Here is a 24,207-nt window from a genome sequence, read left to right as displayed (position 1 = left end):
CTGAAACACTCACCTATCTTTTGATGGATTTTCATCAGTGTGCTCTTTTCCACATATTTGTCAGATCAGAATGCTAGTTACCTACATTCAATACTGCCAAATTAACAAAGCAAAAATCAATGATTAAAGCCCACAAGCCACAAGATTACCAGAGTCTGCAAACTGCTTAATTTCCTTTCCTATTTTTTTTTAATACTTTGTTCTTGTCACATTGTTGTAGGAGTCCCTATGCTGTTATTCTATACTTATATTAGAATGTGTATACATACACCACATGTACTCACAGAAAACTTCTGTGGCATTGCTGCTGAATGAGCTCTGCTGTCCCAGAGATCAGTGTGACCTGTACACTGCACCCACAGGGACCTCCACTGACTTGATATATGTATCCTCTGATAGCAGGTGTTAGACCTCTGATGGAAGAGAACTCCAAGGTTTTGGACTCTGGGCTCTGCACATGTTGTAATTAAAAGTTTATTTCTTTGTGTGACTCAAAGGAAAAAAGATTCAGGCTCTCAGAATTTTAGAAGTCTGGGTTTAAAAATGAAAACATCAGGAAGATAAACTGTCCAAGAACTGATCCAATAGCCACTGTCTTAAAATACCTCTGGCCATACCAATACTGACTTATTACTCTTATTTTTTTATCATAGAATCACCTGGGTTGGAAAAGACCCTGAAGATCATCCAGTCCAACCATTAACCTCACACTGACAGTTCCCAACTCCACCAGACCCCTTAGCGCTATGTCGACTCTATTCTTCAACCCCTCCAGGGATAGGGACTCCCCCCCTGCCCTGGGCAGCCCATTCCAACGCCCAACAGCCCCTTCTGCACAGAAATCCTTCCTCAGAGCCAGCCTGACCCTGCCCTGGGCAGCTTGAGGCCATTCCCTCGGGGCCTGGCGCTGGGGCCTTGGCTCCAGAGACTCATCCCCCCTCTCTGCCCCCTCCTGGCAGGGAGTTGCAGAGGGCCAGGAGGTCTCCCCTCAGCCTCCTCTTCTCCAGACTGAACCCCCCCAGTTCCCCCAGCCGCTCCCCAGCAGACCTGTGCTCCAGACCCTGCCCCAGCTCCGTTGCCCTTCTCTGGCCACGCTCGAGTCATTCAATGGCCTTTTTGGGGTGAGGGGCCCAGAACTGAACTCACTCAGCGAGGGGCGGCCTCACCAGTGCCGAGCCCAGGGCTCAGATCCCTTCCCTGTCCCTGCTGGCCACGCCAGTGCTGACACAAGCCAGGAGGCCACTGGCCTCTTGGCCCCCTGGGCACACTGCTGGCTCCTGTTCAGCCGGCTGTCAATCACCCCCCAGGTCCCTCTCTGACTGGCAGCTCTCCGGCCACTCCTCCCCAAGCCTGTAGCGCTGCTGGGGGTTGTTGTGGCCCAAGGGCAGCCCCCGGCATTTGCCCTCAGTGAAACTCCCCCAGTTGGGCTCAGCCCATGGCTCCAGCCTGGCCAGGTCTCTGCAGAGCCTCCCTGCCCTCGAGCAGATCAACACTCCCACCCAACTGGGTGTCATCCGCAAACTGACTGAGGGTGCACTCGATCCCCTTGTCTAGAGCATCAATGAAGATGTTAAAAGGAGTGGCCCCAACACCCAGCCCTGGGGGACACCACTCGTGCCTGGCCACCAGCTGGATTTAACTCCCTTCACCACAACTGTTCTTGCCTAAGAGGAATGACAGGATGAGAGTCATCAGATGAGATATACTGTCTGACTGATCAAATGTAAATGTTCTGTAATGACAAACTACAGAGTAAGAGGATTTAAAAGGCCTCAAAATATACTATCAACTAGTTACACACTCTATAGACTAAAATTTCTCTTTTAAACACAGGGCTGAAGCACAAGCTTCTTGAAGAGCCAGAGGCTCCATTCAGGCCTAGCACAACCACACTCTTTCAGCTCTCTGCAGTAGGACTGGAGAAAAGTTTTGAGAAAGATGAATTTGATTCATGTCTAGTGCCTAAAAAGCTTCCCTCCCAGCATCAGGATCATCCTGGCACAAACCAGAACTTAATCTTAAATTTCTTTCCTTGTACCAAATGCCACTATTTTCAGAGACAACTTGGGATTTGCAAGGAACACAGGATCAGTTTCCTTTCAGATACTAAATATTTAAAAGTCAATCATGTCCTACTGAAAGAGGTGTGAGTTTTACCATTAGTCTATCCAGAAGTGAGATGAAGTTGCAGAGTTAGAAACCTGCACCTATTAGACTTTTTTTTTCTTTAGTTTGGAATTTTATGTACAAAAAGGTCCCTTCAAAAGCAAACCAAAATGTACTTGCAATTTAAGACTCCCTAATACCACAGAGCAGAGTAAAGGTGTCACTCCACACAGGATGTTGGTAACGGTATCATTTAGGGTTCACAAATCTATACAAATTGTCCTTTAAACAGTAGCCGGTGTTAAATTCAAAGTTCTTATTTGTGAGTTAAAGACAGACACCACCAGCACTCAGTGATCTATGCCACCCGCTCCAGAAGCCATGAAGCTTCAGGAATTTTTTTTTTTTTTTTGTTAAACTCCTCTTCACACACCAGTTTGAAAGTCTCATCCAACAGATATCAAGGGACACCCAGCCAGCAGTTCTCTGCTACACAGCCTCCTGTACTGAAGCCAGGATTTGCATTTTCTGTTTTGACAAAAAGACAATTGTGAAGTAGTGGACCTAGATGTATCTTATTAACAGAAGTCTCCATGTCCAATAACCCACTTGTTGCTATTCTTAATTTTCTCTCACAGCATTTATTTGGTACAGAAGGATGATACATGATAGACTTTAACTATCTACACTGAAAATGAATATTAGAACATCCTATATTGTATTTTACCTGTCAGAGGTCATCAGAAGCTGTATTTCAAGAAAACTGAAGGCATTAGATGTAGTTTGCCCAGTAGATTAATACCGAGCTGTGAACTTTCATCCTCTGCAGCAAGATTTCCATCCAACTGACATAGAACTGACACGCAGTAACACTTACAACCAGGGGGATCCAATTTAGACGGAGTTCAAATGGTTTCAAGCTACTCATAGGTCACAAAGGTAAAGTATGCATAAGAGAGCTGGCTTTAATCAGAAGGTTTTCAGTAATGTCACACCAGAAGTGATAGGCCACATTGAAAATGAACTGGATGTTAGGCTTGAGAATTAAATTAACAAATATGTTTAAATATTCTGAATATATTCTTTAAGACATTTTCACAAACCCAAACCAGTTTGTTTTGGTGGTTTGGGGTTTTTTTTCCAGAACAATAGAAAAAGACATGGAATTTTGCATGAGCACAAAAAAAAAATTCTTTCCCATGTGGCATCATATCTGTGATGTCTATCATCGGAAGCTTTTGGGGAAGAAACTTGATCCGAAACAAAAACAAAACAGCTCCATTGTGGGTGATTGTTTGGAAATAATCTGAAAAAAGGCTCAATATTTTCTCCATAATGGAGCATTAGAACATAGGAAAATTGAAAGGGACAGGAAGGATTACAGTGAGAGAGAGGATTTAGGAAAGGCTGATTTTAATGCAGTTATCAAATGCTGACCTACTTGTGGAACAGGCAGGTGGAATCTCCGTTTAACATTTCATACTAAAGAACAATGTGAAAATGAGAGGACTCATTGAAAGACATGTCACTGAAAGACAATGTGTTATTCTCTTGAGACTTTTAAAGGCTATATTCCACCCAGAACCCCCTGAATCTGTCAGGTGTTCTTATTTCAAGTTTCCCTGATCAGTTTGGCTGTATCCAAATCATCCCCGTGCCCTCCTTTTCATGTAGCTAGGCTGTGAGCTTTGTCTCCATGCCATTAGAGATGCCAGGAAGTAAACTGGGCAACAGCCTGGTCATACAATGGAAAGCACCATACCTTTTGTATGGTCATTCCTACTGGTTTGCACTCTGTTTAAGAACTGCTTCTCAGCAGAAATAAAAAAGCAACTCCTGCACAAAGCCTAGCAGACAAGGTATGTTGAGTTTCTGAAGATTTTCATTGAGTTTTGTTATGAAAAAGGATTAGAAATCCTTACTGCTGTGCCTGTCTACAATATCCTCTCTGCAGAAATTCAAGTCAATGCCACGAAGAGAAGGGGGAACTTGAAGTCTGTCACTAGAAATACAATGCTGCATCTCATGTCATATTACAGAAAGCATGTCTCAGCTCAGGTCAGCAAAAAGCAAGGAACCTGGCAGAGTGGGATCCAGGGCTTTCTTACTGAATACTCACGTAGAAGCAGCATCTCAACCAACAGAATTAATCCTTTGTAGCCCATTAATTTCACTGTATCCTGCACTGATGATTTTAAATGTATAACCAGGAAAGAAAAAACAAGGAACTCAAACCCAGTGTTTTCTTAAACACGATAAATTAAGCTTTGTTGAGTTCCTTACTATTAGGAACCAGATTGTTTCCAGTACCTGACTTGCTCATTTACCTCTTTCACATAGCACTTTACAGAACTCTAAGTTGTGTAATAGAAGAATAACTTTAAACACTGGACTAGCTAAAGTGTCCCCATCTAGGTTAGTAAAATAAATATTTAAATTTTTTCCCAAACTAGGAGGCTTTTAAAGACCTATCCATTACGGCTGTCTAAATCCATATCCATTTTTCTTCCTTATACTGAACGAACAAGTGGTTTATCACAGTCAGAAAATCATTCATCTTATGAAGTTGTGTCTTTCATTTGTTGCTCTCACTCACTGGCCAGACTAGTACCACAAAATTAGATGTGCTATTCCTCAATTCTAATTACGCTGCACAGTTTAATTTCCTACACATTCTCAACTTTGTAGGAAAAATAGCTGTACTGCATGAATAGTCCACAGAAGCTAAACATTAAGAGATTCTTTCTTCCAGCCCGCCAGGTCATATAATTCTTGAATTATGAAAAAGTCTTTTTTCTTACTTGTCATTGGCACCTTGTCTTAACAAAATAAGATTCTAAAATAACAAGGACCAGCACGTGTCCAATTGCTCCAAATCCTCCACATAACCCGTTCAGCCCTTCCTATATTCACCCTGAGTAACTCTGACGCCTTTGATTATCTGTATTTCCATTTCCACATGTAATTTCACAATTCTAAACTGATGGATTTAAGACCACAGGGACTGCACCTAAGCCGAAGTGCAGCATACTCCTGTAATTAAAACATTTTACTGTAATGTGAAATGCAGCTTTCCTTATTTTTCACTAGAAAACCATACTATGCTGCTTTTTACCTTTTAACACATCCTAATGATTCATGACATTTAAAATGGAGTTAAATATTTTTCTTAACACAGCTGTATATGTTTTATTTTGTACTTTTGCCAAGATTCCTCATATACTCTTCCAACTATTGCAGTCTTCCTTTCATGTTTTTAATTTTTAGTTTCCATGGTTCCATAAAATAAAAGTTGCTGTACGATCTCTAAGTTTATAGCTGGAGGTAATCTCTTTATTCCACCCCACAGCTACACAGAACCTTGGACAGACTTTAACACCCATCTTTTCGGGCTTCTTTTCAGAAGCTGTCAGACTCTAGCCCCAGGTCTCCTTGCTTCCTTGAAGAACTCCATCATTAAAGCACTATCCAAGGTTCTCTTATCTTCTTCCACTAATCATGAGTTTTATTAGCTCTCTCCTTAGAAATGCAAAAATCCCACAGCAACTGGAGAATTTAGCAGATTAGCATGTCTTCCTATCAGAGAACAGCTGATGCATCTGAGCTATTCATCCTCCTTGAAGGATTGTATTTAGTTTTACACAGTGAAATAGAGAAAAATAATGTATTGTTAGGATGCCTCTCAGATCAACTGAATGTGAAATGGGAAACATGTTTAGCTGTACTCTTGAAATCCTTGCTAGCAGAATGCCCTTATGTGGCAACGAATGAGGCTTCCTTCAATCTGCCGCTAAGTGACTCCATCCCATCCTGCTTGTTAATGATCTGGCTTCAGTTATTCATCTCTCTTACCAGTGCAACACATCTGGCACAAAGGCTTTCGTGCTAAAGAAAATCCAATTAGTGCAGAATGCTTCAGTACATCCCTTTGACAATGCAAACTATCGTGATTTCACCATCATATCCTCTACTCTCAACACTGGAAAGCCTGTGAATTCTAAAGCTTTTCAATGAACTACTCACTCATCCAGCAAAACAGATTCTTAGGCAAGAAGGTAGGGCTTCTCTGGAAGGGAGCAAGCACACCCATGAAGGCTGACCTAAAACTGTGGAATGAACTGCCTTAGAAAAAAGGGATCACCTCAAATCTTCCACGTCATCTGCTACAACTTCAATACACGTTTTAGGAACTTGCTTTAAATATAACATTAAAAAGGAATCCACAGGTGTATTTAAAAAAACAAAACCAAAACAAACGTAGAAAATAAAACCAAACCCTACCAAAACAAACAGCCTATAGAGCAGATTGCTCCATTGGGGATCTTCAAAAATAAAACACACCCTCTCCCAAACCGCTACTGAAGAGGTGCTAGAACATGGACATAAGACAAAGAGTCTGCAGCAGCCCTTCTAAAGGGCTGCTTTAACTGCCGTTTAAAGAGTCAAGCACAGTACAGCCCAGAGCAGTAACTTTGCTCTAGAAATAAAGATGACAGAATGGAAACAACTATGCCTTAACATCAACATTTTATACACACCAAGCATTGCTCACAGATTTCTCTTCACACAGCTTTTCATTCATTGTTTTCCCAGGCTCTACTCAGAGCTTACTCTTCTCTCCAATGAATTGCCCAACTTACGTCAGCTGAAAAAAAACCTCACATAATTAAGAATAATGTTTTCCTCATTGAATTAAATAAAAATACACAATACCCATTCCCAGTAAACAGACACTGAATAGTGATGCTACGTAAGACTTGAGATGTTTCAAATTTTTCAAATGACTAGCATAAAAATCTCTCTATAAAAATAATGACAATTATAACAGTTAAGCTATCTCCTCTGTGTGGCTGCACACCACCTCTTTAAAAAAAAAAAAAATCAGCAGAGGATGTTTATTTTAGCCCTAAATATGATTTATCTGTTGATTATTCAGCATTCATATTTCAACAGCCTCCAAACTGTTAAGCTATCCCACAAGACACATATCCAAAAACATCCTTAACCATCTCCCTTTCCAGAATAACAGAATATGTGGATCTGAACATTCTGGTTAGCTGGCTCATAGTGACCAAAGAGTCGATCGCCTGGGAAATTACTTGTGGACTACCTCAAAACACATTTGTGTTCTTTTGCAATAAAACACCAAACTTAATGACCATCAAATAATGGTTGCATGATCTGATATTTGGAAAACCTAGACGCATTCAATTGCTTTCTCTGATTAGGTTTCTACTTATTTGGCATTACCAGAGATATCTCAATCCCTAAATAATTAACCTACAACCAATATGTATGAAATTGCCTCACTAAGCTCACTATCCTAGACTGTTTGCTGTTAAATTAGTAGAATAAATAATTTACACCAAAAAAGTGTGCACAAGATAGTGCCAATAAACCTGGGGGAACTTGTTCATTATTTGCAAGAAAATTGGATGAAACACAATTCCCCAAGTACAAGCCATTCTGTAGAGTAAAAGGTGTATTAGTATTATTGCAGCATGTAGGGAACAAATGAAGTCTCATGACTGTTCTCTTCAGAGGAGGCTCTCTTCATTAGCCCTTTCTCCAGAGCTATCAATACATGTAATATACTGTACATATAAGAACACAGGAGACTAAATGTTTGCATATGAAGTAATTTTCTTATAGGAGAAAAAAAAAAAATAAATCACAAAAGTATTGTAGATTTATCGTCACTCATTATTGAATGAGCAAGGAGCTAAAAGAATAATATACAACACTGAAATGGCAGCTGTGTATCACCTGGAAAATCCACAAATCATCTTTTCCAGTGGCAAAGGTTACTATTGCTAACTCTAAACGCTCAAGAAAATTACTTTGTAAATTTGTAATTCACAGGATTTTTATCATTTTAAGATCATTTCAAAATGAACTGTTGATAAAACTTATCTCTTGCAAAGGTCTGCATGGTCACTCAACCAGCACTTGCTCCAGCAATTGGAGAGTGTCTTTGTGCTAATGTCACTGGGAGCTGAAACAGGACCTGCTGGCAAAGAAAAACTATACCAACTCTATTAAAACTTCAGAAATATTCTGAAGGCACGTTTAAAATTCTCAACTAAAAACTTACATTTAGAAATAAATAACATTTACTGAGAATAATTTGGCACAGAAACTAGTGCTGAGGCCAAACCAGCTTGATTTTCACACAGGCCCATCTCCTATCAGGTTCCTGAAAACTCCAAGCCCCTGTACTCTGTCTGTAGTGCTCGAAGGTGTGGCTCTCCATGCACAGCAAGGTACAAGGAAGAGACTCCCCCTGTCCGCTGTGGCTTGAGCTTTTGCTACAGAAGCACGGATTTGGGCCCTTCCCTGGATTGCACAACCCCCTGAAGAGATGCCCAGGCAGGGGAGGCCCTAACCTAAAGAACCAGCTCTGAGCACCATCTGCTCTTCAGGCTGTGTTTTCCTATAGAGATGGTCACCAGCCTCATGTTCTTGCTGCAGGCCGGGGACAGAGCCACAGACACATTTACCACATCCAGGGCAGGTGCAGCAGAGTCCCCGGCTGAATCCAGCCCCTTGTGTAAGTTTGAATTAAACGCTAGGTCTCAGCCTGATCTGTGGTGGTTTGTTGTTTTTTATTATTTGGTAGCAGGTATCCTGGGACATGTTTCCTGACCTTGCTCTGTGTTCATGCTGAAAACACAACAATCTTTTTTTATAAAAAAATAAACATTTCTCCCTAGATTATGAATCATGTAGTTGTATGACCTGGGTTCCAATGCTTCCCACAATCTATCTTATTTAATACGAAAAGAAATCATAGATATGAATGCCAGCTTACCTGTTCTTCTACAAAACAATACTGGGGATACCAGTTTCACTCATTTCCCTCATCTTTATCCCAAAAGAATGACAAAAAAAAGGTTAGCCCCGTGGAGTAAAAGGTGTCCCAATGTCATTGTTGCATGCAACGATCAGATAAGCACTTAGTTTGTTCTGTCTGTGAAGACAGCTTTATCCAAATAAAGCATAGTGCATTTTATCATTCTGTAATGGAAAAGACCTGTCACTCTTTGAATATCATCATATGGTCGGTGGCCGGCAGATAATGGACTGTTAAGTGTCAAGGTGACTGGCTTTGAATGTGCACAAAACTAAAAATTATAGACCTGTCATTCCATAGGCAGGCCACAATTAGCTGTCTATGCAACTTGAAATTTCCATTTTGCCAGCTGAATAATCAATTGGCTACAGTTTCTCAATATAGATGCATTTTTAGGCTCTTTGCACTCAGGATTTTATCTTTTTTATAAGGTTTTTCAAATAACTGTGCAGTGCACTTAAGCAGATGGGGTTAGGAGCGAACTGCACAGTTATCTCCTCCCCAAACACATACACAAATACATTCACCAATATTCTACAAACAACACTTTTAAAATTAATTTCTTTTAGCCATGCTCTACCCTATAATGCTTCTGCCAGGGATGTGGTGCTAAGGAACACAAGCTTCAGACTTCTCAGCTGTTTGTTTATATTAACAGCATAATATAATTTTTCTACATTTTACTATTGGTCCACCCTGATATGAATTAGTAATACAACATGGCTTACAAATAAAACGGTTTTGATGGTCAACTTCAAAAAGGGAAAGTATTTTCTTTTTTGGATATTTTTTTCTGTATCACTAACAAAATTTTAAGGTGGTTGGGGCATACACCTTATTTGATGCTGCTAAAACAGCAGAGACAAATACAGTGATATATCAATAATGACGCTTACACTCAGTTTTGAATCTAAACAAGCAATGCAATCAAAAAAGTTTCAGAATCCCATGACATATTAATGTATGTCTGGTAGCCCTTTTCATCCTGGACAAGTAGCAATCTTTTTTTTTTTTTTGTCTTACAGGCTGTCTGCATTCGAGAAAGAAATTGTTTAACATTGTGCCTGAATGTGAGAATAGGTTTACAGATGGGGAACTTGGTAAGTTCTGGGTTTATAAACAACACAATATCAGGACAAGTGATGCCTCAATGTCTTTCTGATATGAAAAAGTGCTTTACAGATACATTACTACATTACTGCAAGTCTTTTTTTTTTTTTTCCTAAGCTCAGCCTTATTTGTAGCACACGACGGGCAGAATTCCTCCCATCTGATGTAGAATGCTACATACGGGTTCTGGCCAAAGCCACCTGGAGTCATGGAAAGCTATCTGGGATTGTCACTGGACTTTGAATCAGGGTGCAATATCAGCCTTCCATTTTTACAGGACTTCATATATTGATAAAGCCTTTGCATGCAGTTTTGGGAGGTACACAGCAATACTTCGGTAATATTAAAGAAGGCTGCTGATCATCAAAGTCTATGACAGTCTATAATTATATGGCATATGGGCTTTAATGATGACTGGCTCAATGATAATGGCTTGAGGAGGTCTTGGTCTCCCCCCATAGCCCCACGCTTATTTCCTTTCCCATAGCACAATTTACTCTTCCCTCATTTGTCCTGTTTACATGCTCCCCCCATCGTTTTTTGATGATGACTTTTAACAGCAATGATTTGAACAGTACAATTTACAGCAAGTCATAGAAGTAGCTGTATGTACAAAGCTGAGGGCATGGCAAATTACAGCGAGAGAGCAAGAACAAGAGGCTGGAGGGAGCAGAGGGGAAAGTTCTTAAATTCATATTGCAGAACTACACTGTTAGCCTGAATTTCTTCCCTGCTTTTTCTCCCCTCTCCCTCTAGAAATAGAAGGTTAGGCCATTAGAGAATTCAATTGGTTCCAGATGGACCCTTAACCCAGCTCTTCTAATAAAAACATTTTCCTGTTAAACAACCTGTGTCACATGGAATAGATGAAATTCATCTTTAGTATACTGCCACTGAAGCCTGGAAAGACAAACCTGAAGTATGAGTATCTGTATCTCAAATATAAAAGGGTAATGCAACAATGATTAATGTCACAATTAGGCAGTGGTAATTAAAAAAGTAATACTGTGGCAGACATACAATACAAGCTTCTAGGAAAAGTTATAAAAAATTATAGCTGTCTTTTTTAAAGGCAGTGTTCCACTTGTATGTTTTCTATTAAATTCTTAAGAAAAATCAAAATACAACAGTTGACAGTATGACTCCTAAATCATCTCTTTTCATGGGCTACTGCCATTGTTAATGAATTTTGTTTCATTTTACTTCTATTTTATAATACATTAATTGGAGAGCCAGTTTTGCTTGTATAGAAATCAGCGACAAAAATCTCCCAAGTTTTCTCATCAGACCGTGGTCAACCCTTTTAGCACATTAGAACAAAACCTTTACTGTTCTAGATTAACATTTAAGGTACTTGGGAAATAAGAACAGACTGGCTTTGCCTTCGGTAGCAGGTTGCTTAAGTAGCTCCCATCCTCCTTCCTTCCAGCCTTCGTTCCACCCCACGTGCCAACCAGTGTTTTGGCTGGCACAGACATTTGTGTTGCCATGTAGTCAGCATATATTTTATCTTTTACCAGCTGGATCTATTTCTTGATCGAGTTCACCGTACCGCTGTGCAAACAGTTGTGGCAGCAAATGCAAGAGCTGGGAACAACCCGCCAGGAGGGGGGATGGATGCCTGAACTGCTTAAGCTACGACTGCTAGGGAGTAAATGTTCTCAGTACCACAGCCTATGTAACCTGTCCGTCTGTCTATCCTAGGTCTTTAGAGAGCTTCTGTTTTGTTCTGATTTCTTTCAAATATATTTCTTCACACATCACCTTTGCGAGAAATGCTGCAATTCCCAATTTACAGCTATGGAAGTGAACTGCAGCAATGTTTTCAAAAAACATCTTACAGAAAGACTTAAATTCTGAGTGCTTACAATGCTTTCAAAATGAGCTTTTAACTGACCTAGATGCTTTCAAAATTATTTTCTTAAAAAAAAAAACCCAACAAAGAAATGGGTTCTAGGCTAGCATCCTAACAAGCAAGCTGTCCTAGCACTCTTGCTTTGTGCATATCCTTCCATTTTCCCACCAGAGATGGCTGTGATATAATTTATTACGATCATGAAACTGATTATGCATTCTGAAGTCAGCAGATTTACCTTAAAATAACACAGTGCCTCAGTGAAAACCATTACATGTTCACAGTGGAATCTGTCTGGGCAAATGAAAAAAAAGTAAAATGCTACTTGCCTCAGATTCCACCCACCCTCCCCCAACACACACACACACTTCTCACACACTCTCTGTTTTGTTCTGTCACTAGTTGAAGAAAAAATTGTGTGGTTTTGACCATTCTAGAAATTAAAACTTTTAGAGGCAGGGTTAGTGGATTTTCCCTTGATGTTTCTGGAGGGGCCTCCACTCAGAATGGTTTGCTGACTATTTGATCTTTCACTACTTTGCTTTGAGAAAAGGGAAGAGCTTTAGCACTGCAGTTAAGAGCATTTGTGCGGTGTCCCAGTCTATACAAGCAGTCTGCATACTTTGCTATATGCTAGTAGAGGTTTAAAAGAAAAAAAAAAAAAAAAAAAATCACACCACCACCTTTTTCTTTCCAACATCTCTTCATCTCAGAAGACTGCTGTGTTGCCAGCCCCTCTACAGAAGGTTGAAATAAATCCCAACTAAACTGGCCTTCAGTCAGACCAGAGTCACACATACACATTATAAGGCACATTTGCTGCCTTATAGAAACTCAATTTATTCTCACTAAACACTACTTTCATATGGGAGTTTCTTCACCTTGAGATAGGAGAGGTGTTTCCCTGTAATTCCCATTTAGAGCATACGAAAACATCTTGGATCCTCAGTTATAGGAAAACTTAGGAAAAGGGAAAAACTGGCAAAAGGAAGGCAAGGCATTTGCACAAAGGGCTAGATTATCTAATGCAGGACTGACCATGCTCCCCAACACCTCCCCTTCTCTGCTTTTGCTTCTCTGAGTAACACTGCTTCTGCAGGGGCGTTTGTGATCCTTTTTCCTGGTTGTACTGGTAGGCCTTTCAAATTGGAAGGGGCAATGCTGGGATGCAAGGCATTCACCAGGGTAACTGCTGCTCTACTCAGTGGAACAGCAAGGAAAAGAATTGCATCAGCATCCCCCTGCTGCTGTCTGAGGTGCTATGAGATGCGTTGCCTCTAGCAGCACTGGATTTTATGTACAGCTGTAGGGATAGTTGGAGAAGTTACCATGACATCAAATCACCCCCTCCCTCCATTTTACTACACAGCATTTACATCTCCCTTCGAGGTGAAAACAGATAAAGCAACAAATATAGCACGAAATCAGCCTGAACCTACCCCTGCTTCACCTGGAGCTCAGCCACTGGCTTTGCTGAAGCAGGGACAAGCCCTTTACCTGCACCAAGATCAATATAACTTTGAACAAAACCAAAAGAATATCTGTTGACTCTTGGCTGCTATGCACACCTCACGGTTGAAGTCCAGCCACTTAAACTCTCAAAGCAGTAATGCTGTCAAGACATCCAGCTGCTAAATGAGGTGTGGGCAAAAAGATTTTGCTTAATTTTTGAGAATAAAAAAATATTTGCTAAAAAATACCACAGTCTAAATTCTGCTGCTATTTCACCTCAAAAGATTGAGGTCTCCAAAAGCTGACTGCTAAATGGATGGAGTTCTCTTTCTTAAAGCCGAGGGTATATTTAGACTCCACATTAAAGCTACCATAAATAATATAGTGACTGCACGTGCCAAGTTAATATTAAAAACAGGGGCTGTGCGACGCATACCAAGTAGCGATGTACGTTCTCCGTCTATGTAACAAAATACCCATGGGTTTCACCCCAGGAGATTCACCCCACTTGTTTCAGGAGGGAAGCCCCTCTCCTGCAAACGACTGGACCGTGCCGAGCGCAGGCGGCCGGCGACTGCTACTGACCAGCCACCGGCCCACCGAGATGGCCACGGCTCTGGGCGGCCCAGGGCCCGCGGTGGCTCCGCAGCCCTCGTGCTCCAGCTGCAAGCCAGGGCCCAGCGTGCTGACAGACTCCATTAGCATTAATGCTGCTCTCTTATCTCCCGGCGGCCGGCCGGTGACGGCTGCCTGCCACCGCCGCCAAGGCCCACACCGCCAATCGGCTCCGGCCCGGCAAGGTCACCGCGCTGGCCGTGCTCGGGATTGGCTCCGGCGCCGCGGCGTGTTATTACTGTCTGATTTGATCGGAGGCAGGGGGTGGTCTCCAATCAAACAGAGAAAAGGTCCTGGAGAAGGTAATTAAATCCTGTCAGAGGCAATTATCGGTTCCAGGGCCATGACTCTGGCACTGAATGCAGATGATCTGAAGCTCTATTCTTGTAGAAATTCAAGAGGGCTTCTGGCACGGATCAGTTAGACATAAAGGAAACAGCAGGCTTTTTGCAAACAATGCGACGCTGTATTTTGAAGCTTTTTGCACATCTTTTTTCCTCCCTGTTCTCAGAGTTTGGTTACCGCTGATCAAAAATATTTCCTTCTCCTCACATTCTCATTAATTTAATAGATAAGATTTACTTATGTATTATACACATAATGACAAGCTACATAAGAGAAATTTTGTTCTGAAACACTGCCCACTTAAAATGTCTTTCATCAAGACAAAACTGCTTTAGACAATAGAAACATATCAAATTATTGATGTTTTACTGGAAAAAATGAAAGCATCAGAATTGGATTATTTATCCAGAAGGGCAATGTCTCATCTCTAAATCCTGTGGATGCCAAAAAGGAATAAATAAATGACTTCCTCCTACCGCAGTATAATGATGCTAACACAAGTGTATCAGAAGTGCCCTGACATGTTGAAAAAGGCATGCATTTCACTGATCCAAACAACACACTGTCTACATTTAGTTCCACAAAGCCCAAAATATTATTTACTATATATTCTTTTTATTTTACTCTTATGTGATAAGACAATTTGATTAAAAAATTATTTACCAGAGATTAAAAAAAATCAAAACAAAAATAAAAATTTCACAGTCCTTCTTTAACAAAAGCATTTTCCTGATTTTACATGAGACCTTCTTTCCCTCAAGTGTGCATCAATTTATTATTTCAGAGCCAGATTACAAGCTCAGTTGTGCCACAGTAAATCAGGACTGACACCATTAAAGTACACAGAACTACTTTAGCTTTTACAGAGAGCAGAAGCGGGGCCTCTGCCTGCCTCAGCCTGGGTTGCAATCACTTCTTGCACCCAGGCATAGGGGGTGGAAAGGAAAAAAAGAGCTGGGGTGTGTGAAAAGCCATGTGGGGAAACACACCCACAGACTAACTGTAACTGTAGGTCTTTCTGAACAGACTTTATTCACTGATAACGCATTCCGGGCTGAATTAGTTTTAATTGTCTTAAAGTATTGTGCATTCAATAAAAAATAAATTTTTACTAAATCCTTCCTTTCACCGAGTTTTAATTTGTTGAATTGACTTTGTAAACTGTTGTTTACATATAAATATTGCTGCTGCTGCAACATTTCACACAGAATTAGTGTAAGTTCTCTGTTATTTCTGTGTTGGGTTTTTTGTCTGGGTGGTGCCCCGCATCTCCCCTGCAGAGGCCAAGCACTTGCATAGCACCCGTTAGGTTCATCTGAACGCACATCTGGAGCGAGAGGATTACAGCCACAGTTTCACATTTCCTCATGCAGATAAGGGCTGGTTGAAAGAAATGACTTTAAGCTTTTCTTCAACATTTCAGTCACTCATAATATAAGAAGAAGGTGTGTATGTGGTGGGTCCTATAATTACTAAGGAGGCAGCAGATTATTTCCCCTCATGAGCAAGCACAGCAGAGGGAAAGTCCTTTCTCCCTTGACCATGCCTGGAAGCAGGGCCTTCTGTCAGCCTGACCCACTGCTCACCTGGGGCCCTACTCCTGCAACCACGGGGAGTCTCACGAAGCATCTCCTTTTGGCCAGTAAACCCACATTAAGAAAACACAGGAAAGAAAATCTCATAGAGAAGCATAAAAAGGGAGAGACACTACCATGAGCCTAATAGAGCCAAGGCTCAAATTCCGTGAGTCTTTATAAGTCCATACGGATGCTTTCAGTTGTAGAGAGGAGGGCCACTGCAACTTAGTATCAAAGGATCATCTAATTCTCTATCATTCATTCATTCCTGAATTTCAGTGCGAAATTACCGAAAAAAGCGTTGCAGTTGGTGACAATCACCATAGTAGTTTCTGAAACTCAAGGTATTTGTCAACTGCGAGTTGAATGAAGCATGAACTAGGTTTACATAACTATCAACCAGCTGTCAGAGAATGACTGCTTTGGTTGCTACCAGCTCCCGGCCACTTCTAACCAGTGACAGACACATCACCCATCACCTAGTCAGGCCCTTCCTCCCTCCCCTCCCCCCAGTATTAATCATTTGAACATTCCTAATTTTTTCCTGTGAACCCTTTTGGAAATGGAAAAATTTACTTCTGACTAGTGTCGGTGAAGGAAAGTACAGCTATTCCTAGTTTTCAAGGGTAATTTTTGAGCATTAAATGGCAAAACCCCAAGCATCAGGTAATACTGCCTTTGGCTTTACAGTGCCATCTCTGTCACTGTGCTGTGCTAACACACACTCTCGTCCACCTCACTTTAGATTTTTAGCCTTGTCATCATAAACTTATTATATGCATATTCGTGGACCATTTTATAAAGGTCTTAGAGAATTTAAACGAAACTTAAGAATTTACCGATGGTTTATACAGAACTGAACGATATTGAGAGAACAAATTGTCTCACAGAAGCTCATTTGCACTATCATTATCACATACTCTAGAATTCTTTATAAAGCCACAAGAAAACCAAAAGATTGAGGTAGCTCCCTGTGCTGTGGCTGTCAAAGCTGACTTCAGCATTCCATACATTTCTTGTGAAGCTGATAGGATCCTGATTATGCAAATGCTTGGCTATTAGAAGATAAGCACAATGCCTTAAATTCATATCTGTATTTTAAAAGATGACAATTCATCATTTGACTCTCCTCATATATAAATCTCTGTGTGTGAGAGAATGTATTTCTGCATGTTCCTTTATACTTGAATATTACATAGTTTAGCCTTGTGAAGGTTACTGAGCAGTAATTAGATGAAATAGCATTAGTCGTTCTTACACCAAAATATTTGATTTTTGATTCACAGGCAGGGCATGTGACTAGTTCTTATTTATATAAAAGCAAATCTTAATCATCTAAGTAAACTCAATATTTTGTTTATGATGCAAAAAGTATTTTGTTTCGTGAACACTACAACATTCAGTTCAAACTGACTAAGAAATTTGAGCAAGCATAATAAAACTAGAAAAAAGCAGAAACGGTGAATATCAAGTTGATTACAAATAAATACTTCTTGAGCTTTTTTTGCCGTAGTTGTTTATGTGTCAATATCAATAATCTCTAAAACATAAAACCAGAAAGGTCAATAAAACAGTTGATTCTACCAGCCATGGAGGGCTAGATTCCTTTAGACAATCCACAGTCATCACATTACATACGTAAATTTCAAGGAGCCAATATCCAATTTTCTGTGGTTTCTTTCTTCCCACACATGTCACACTTCAAATTCGTTTTGACAACTAAACAATGTTTCCTTTATTTCATTATAATTCCCTTATCTAGAGTCAAAGCTTCATGACAATTTTGTAGAAAGAAACATGAAAAGACTTTCTGGTAGATAGGTTCCTTATTTTAAAGATTTCTTACAAAGGTATGTTGGTAAACAATCCAGCTGCATGGGTTTTTGCAGGCAATATCTAACTCTTATCCTACCTCATGAATCCCATTGTGGTTCCAAGTCTCATGATTAATATTCAACCTTTTTAACTCCCCTCCCCTCTCCTGATTATTCTTCATACCTCATTTCTCTGTGTTTTTTTTTTTTTTTCTTGAGGATGGAGCATCTGTCTTACTACCCTACCATCAGTATATACATTTTTAATTTACTTAATGCAATTAAAAAAATCAGATGTCATTTGTGTAAGATATATCCACTCATACTTTTTTCAGTTTATGTATAAATGTAATTTCATTCATTAAAGCATATATATTTCAGAACAGGGATGCAGGCACTGCTTACTAATGCACAACAACAAAGTGAATTAATGCTTAGCCAGGTTTCTATCATCCAGTGATTGCAGAAAAACTGAAGGCTTACCAGAAGAAAACTGTGAAAAGGAATCGGAACACAATAGCTTTTTGATTCCAGAACCCATTTTCATGCCAGACTTGAGTCTGAGCATGTCTCAGGAGTCACAGAACTGCCCGGCTGCTGTTCCCAAAAGGGATGCCCCACCTTGCACTGACCAGTGAAGCTCAAGAGCACTTTAGTCATTGCCCTCTGACACCCACCTCCACTCCTGCAGTGCCAGAGGTGTTTGGAAGGTGGTAGGATGCAATCCCATAATCTGAACAGAGCCAGGGAATTCAGACCCACTCCTCAGCTGCGGAAGTCTGGTTTCTTCCTCGCCCTTCAGTGCTCTGTAAGGAAGGCTAGAATTGGCAAAAAATTCTGACCTATGTTGGCACAGCAAAACTGCAAGAGACAGAAGGTAGGTAATAAAAATGGCGCTAGCAGGGCCATAAACAGTCAGAAAGAACTCAAGAAAATAGTCATAGAATCTTTAACAATCTCAAGTGGTATATGCCCTGATTTTATTCCACACTTGAAAATGACATCACTGGTGCTCCCTCGGTGCCATACCATCACGTTCTACATGCACTCTGAGGCAGGTGGGAAGATCATTTAATGAATCCCAAACACAGGGCAGGAAGGAACCTCCTAAATCAAAATTAATTGCCTGCTATCACAAGCCACATCATCATACAATCTGGTTTATAAATTAATCATCCTTCATCTTAACAGTACCTTGGCATCTCTCTCCCATTTCTATGGTCAGACAGCACTTCTGGCACCTCCCTCCTCCAGTCCTTAGAGATCTCATTTCCAGCCCAAATGTATGCATCTAAGACCAGGTGACACACAATTTGTCCTTGTGCCAATATTTTCCCTTCCTTTAAGCAGCTGTTTTGTCTGGTGTTTGCTTCTTTAACATACTTGTAAAGAGCAAGCAAGCTCTTTTACAGCTTCACTTTGCCAGGCTAAACAAACCAAGTTATCAGAGTCTTTTCTCAGCAGAGAGGTTCTCCAGCCCATCGATAATCCTTGCACCTTTTTCCCACACATCTTTCAATTGGAACTGTATTACTGAAACAGTGGCAAAACCAGCACGCAATAATTTAAATGACATGTAGCACTGTCACACAGATGACCTTAGCAGTTTGCTGTCCCTTTTGGGAATACTTCTCCAAGGGTGTCAAACTACTGCTTTTTTCAACAGCCCACATCACGGTGGTAGCTCACCCTCATCCTGTAATCTGCTAATATATTCAAGTTCTTCTTTTTGTTGTCATTTCCAATTGATTAGCTCAGATCTTGCAAAAGAAATCCTTATGACTAGTTTTTTGAAAGCATAGCATCATCCTTTGTCGTCTTAAATGCCTCCCCTTTTCCATTATCCTCAATCACCAAATTCTTTCTTTATGAAGTTCATTTCTTAATAACAATGACTTCATAATTTGGGGCTTTGCAATAATTTAATTATGCTGTACCTGCTTTTTATTCCAGTGCTATTATATAATAATGATTCAAAGTTGGCCTTTAAAAAACCTCCATTCAATCTACTTCACATCAATTTTTTTTTTTACTTCTAGAACAGATTTTTGTAGAATCCTTCAGCTACCTTACATTTTTTTCTCTTATTTCCCTCTACCCTATCCTTCATGGTTTTTCCCATATGGCCCATACAGAATGGTTTATTGACATCAGGATTAAACAAACAAAATCCTTTACATGAATAATTTAATTTATCAGAGAGATGCAGTGTAATTTATCTTTTGTAAATTCAATGTGTTATCCCATTTTAATCAATCTCCAGAACTTTTTGTTTGTCTAATCTTAATACCTTCTTTCAACTTCTCTAAAGTTCTGAATACTATTAAAGCTAGAACAACGAACAGTTACCTAGGACCATCCTCACCACCATGTATACACTTCTTAAACAAAACTTTTATTCTGCTTTTTGGCACCTTATACATTTTTACTGATCATTTAAAAATAAAAAGGAACTACAGGAGCCATATTTTCACACACCTTTTTTTTTTAAGTTATTCAAGATTTTTCTCTGCTACTTTCTCCCTGCCAAATTTATATATTATGCTTTCAAGTTTTGATTTTATTTTGGCTTTACTAAGATTATATTTTCATACTTTCTATTCTCATTAAGAACTGTGCTGCTTCCTTGACAACCCCACCACTACCACCCAGCTCCAATTGGTTTGGCCAAAACTAGATTATCCTCAGTCTACACCTCGTTTACATTAAATGCAGGTCCCACTTTTTCTCACCACCTTCTTTTCTTTAAAAATATAGATAAGGAAGTATTTACCATTGATTTACATTCAATTTCTTTCCCAAGTCTAACATATCTTGACTTTGGCACTTGTCATGTCATACTTACCAGACACTTTTCCTACCCGTGACAGAACTCCTCCTCTGGTCATCAGTTTCTTCCCTAATTTCTAGTGGGATTTTTACTCTTAATAATCTTTTAGATGGTTACCCAGTTTAACATCACAGAACCGGACCTCAAAACCTTCCTTACAAGTTTATTTCTGCTTAAGATGCAAATTTCAAACATTTTTTAAAATCAAAATTAGAGAGCAATTCCAGGTCCTGAGTTCTACAGTCCAAAGTGACTCCACTGAACAGATATTTACTTTGATTTCTTTAAGTTATTTCTTTAAAAACAGTATGAGATATATTTCTATTTAATTTGAAATTAATCAAAGGATCAACCAAGCCAAGGTTTTTCTCTGTGAACAGCTTCTTATTATATACTCACTGCCTACCATAGCATAGCATCACCTTTTATTTCTTCTCTAACAACTTGATAAAGAAACTCATCATTCTCACAGTGAATTAAAATTGGGTCCTACCACTAATTTCTCAATTTTTCACCCATTTTTATGTGGAACGTTAAACCTTTCCACCACAATAGAATTGTAACAGTGCTTTGTCAAACCACATAACAAGGTTCTTTAGTCACAACCAAAACAGCCTGGTGGTATATAGATCATTGATGATACTTTGTCATAACATCATTGTTCAACCAACACTGAAGCATTTTAGTTCCAAACTCCTTATTTTAGCCATCCTGTTCTTTTGTATTACTTTATGGATTCATTAGCACAGAAAAATCACCCATTCCTTTAATTTCTATCTTTCCTACATAAAGGATACCCTTTGACAGTCATAATGATTTCAGACACCACTACTTACCCACCTTGCTTTCAGACTCCCCTGTGTCCAGTCCACACTAGTCTATTCACCTCACTGTCGAGGTCCTTGGCACTGCTTAGCCCATAAACATTTTGGGTGTTCCTCATGGCATCTGCCAGTTTTCTAATCAGATTAGACAGTTCTCTCAATTATTATACCTTGCTACATACCTGACTATTGTTATCACCACCTTTACGCCTTTCCTGACTAATGTTTGTAACAAGTGCCACAAGGCAACAGTGAGCTAGAGGAATTGTCATAAACTCGTCTGAAGGTTCATTTCCTTTTAATGATAGATTAGTACACTTTTCATCTCCTTAGTTTCCATTTAAAGGGTAAAATTATTTTACACAATTATCAATAGTTCTTTATATCTACATTAACACACCCAGGTAAGCTGCTATAGTTGTCAGAGATTTTCTTTATATCATTTCCCTTTTTATAAAATAACTTCTATAATTGTCACATTCATGCTTGAAAAGCAAGCAGACAGTATGGCTGATAACGATTAGCTCAGAGTCTGAGCATTGAGAGCAATTCAGCCAATCCCCACTCATGGCAATGGGATCAAGATTTCATTCCTACAGGTGGTACAGTTATTATTAGTTTATTTGGCATCCGGTGGATCCTAATAATTGTACTGTTAAGTCCACCTTTGAAAATTCTATTGGTATTATGGGTATTACTTAGACAGAAGTCACAAGTATAAGTATCTCATAAAATTGATTTGGGAAGAAGAGATTGGACCAAAAAATAGGATACAGAAAAATAAATGAAATAATTTTTGTTATGGACCTTATACTAATCATTTTTCCCATTGCAGACTTTAAAAAAGAACAGAATTGACAAGCAATTTTATATCTGTTCCCTATTTGACAGTAGTTTATTACTATATGGTAGAAATATTTCATTTTGAAGCACAGTGTTTCTTCCTGGGAAGTAAAAGAAGTATAGTTATAGCGAAGGTTAAGGTCTGGGGTTTTTGAAGACATCTCCCTTTTCTGTGATGTTTCATGACCCTTTTACCTTGAAGGGCCCCATCAAATGACTGAGGCTGTCAAGAGTATGTTAGAAAGTTTGATTCTTCCACAAAAAAATAAAAGTAAGGAAAAAAGTTAATTGCAGGCTGCATGCCTTTCAGGAAGCTGTTATATCTCTGGATTAAAAAAAAAAAAAAAAGTCTGCTACTTTGGGACTAGTGTTTCTGGAGATGAGCAAAGGTGTTAAAGGGAAGTCTCATTAGAAAGACATAGTCCTCTTATCATTGAACTTCTAAAACAAAATAATATATTTGAAACCAAAGAGAGAAAATTCTGCAATATTTACAGTTCTGACATGTGACAGGTATTCATCCGTGTGTATAAAACCTACACACAAGAAAAGGATGGGAAGAGACATAGCCAGCTTCCTGCTTTATTCTGTTCTGACACCTCTGTATTTCTGCCTGACCCAAACCTGTACCAGAAAGGCTATCTGACAAAAATCAAGGTAACATTTGACAAGTAATTAAAAGAAGAGAATTAAATTAAGAGTAATTAAAAATTCTGCAGTATTTCAAAGGTTGATTTCAAATACTTTCTGTTTTTATAAAGAGCCTTCTGTCTCTATTGATTACTATATACCCTTTCAAAAGCATACAGATATCATTTCCCCCACTGCTCATATTTACCGCAGCTTAGAAGAAGAATTGTTTTATAAACAACTCTTTGAAACTGCAGAGAAAAATGAAAAATAATTTAGTTGCCCCCAAATGAAATTAATTAATATAGATAATTCCAGACTCAAAGCTCTGGTCAGCTTTAAGTATTATTCATAAGACAATACCCTGAGTGTAAAATCATCCTCTTTGCACTACAATGAAAAACATGCTCAATCCTGACCATCAATAGATGCTGCCTGGTAGGTCATACAAGAACACAGTACACGTAAAAGCAATTAGGGAGCTATTGCAGAAGCTCTCAAAATAAACAGGATAAATACTTAAAACGAAATTTATTTTTTAAATGCAATCAATTGGCACTCTAGCAATCATTAATAAATGACAGATTTGAATGCCTATGAGAGGAAAATTATTATTGCACAATCAATTCAAGGAATTCCTAGGATTTAATGATAATCCAAAATGCACAATCACTCACCTAAAAAGTGAGGGCTCCCAACCTCAGGGAGTTTTTCTGGGGTGGCATCCCAAGCCAAAAGGAGAGTCCTTGACTGCCACCTTGCTGCTCCAAAGAAGACTGGTTCAAAAATGGTTCGCCCATGGGACTCCATCTATACCTGAAACAAATCAGGTCTGTGGTCAGCATCAGCTCTTACTGGCTGAGGGAGCCAATTACTGTGAAGACCTGAGAACAAGGGCACAAAAAAGGAATCAGCAGCTCCTACGTCTCAACAGCCAGGAAGTCCCATCTTCATCAGGGTGGGTGCGCCTGCCACAGGAGCAGAAACCACCTGGCAATGGGGAAAAAGAAAAAAAATCACACCACCAAAGGGGCTGAAATGCTAGCCAAAGCGCTGGTAATACTGACTCAGTGTGATTATACATAGAGATGTATCCCACCTGCAAGCAGTTGCAAGTCTTCCTACCTATTTTGCATTTAATTTCATGTCTCATTTTAGCTATATAGCACCAAGATGCCATAGAGTAAAACTGCCAATGCAAGTCTGTAGCTAATAAAATATGCTATAAAAATAAGGTTGCTGCCTCCCCAAAACTTTCAGTTAAAATGCTTTGCTGCCCTCTCCCTTCCCAGGCAGTGTAAGGGATTATTTTTCCATAAGGAAGAGTCAGGTTTTGGAATGCATTCCTAAAAG

At 39.5% G+C, this 24,207-nt stretch overlaps 1 protein-coding gene across 4 annotated transcripts in view; it reads right to left on the bottom strand.

The window, feature by feature from the left end:
* MPPED2 (metallophosphoesterase domain containing 2) overlaps positions 1 to 24,207 on the bottom strand; it is a 240,608-nt gene that overhangs the window by 116,236 nt on the left and 100,165 nt on the right. For all 4 annotated transcript variants that reach the window (XM_074917980.1, XM_074917978.1, XM_074917979.1 and 1 more), the window contains one exon: positions 23,532 to 23,670. The gene's annotated coding sequence lies outside the window, so the exon portion shown is untranslated. The remainder of the gene's footprint in view (positions 1 to 23,531; positions 23,671 to 24,207) is intronic.

The sequence above is a fragment of the Athene noctua genome, chromosome 14, assembly GCF_965140245.1.
Source record: "Athene noctua chromosome 14, bAthNoc1.hap1.1, whole genome shotgun sequence".
Taxonomy (NCBI): domain Eukaryota; kingdom Metazoa; phylum Chordata; class Aves; order Strigiformes; family Strigidae; genus Athene; species Athene noctua.
Note: the sequence above shows the minus strand (reverse complement) of the source record. Positions and strands in the feature narration are given on the sequence as shown.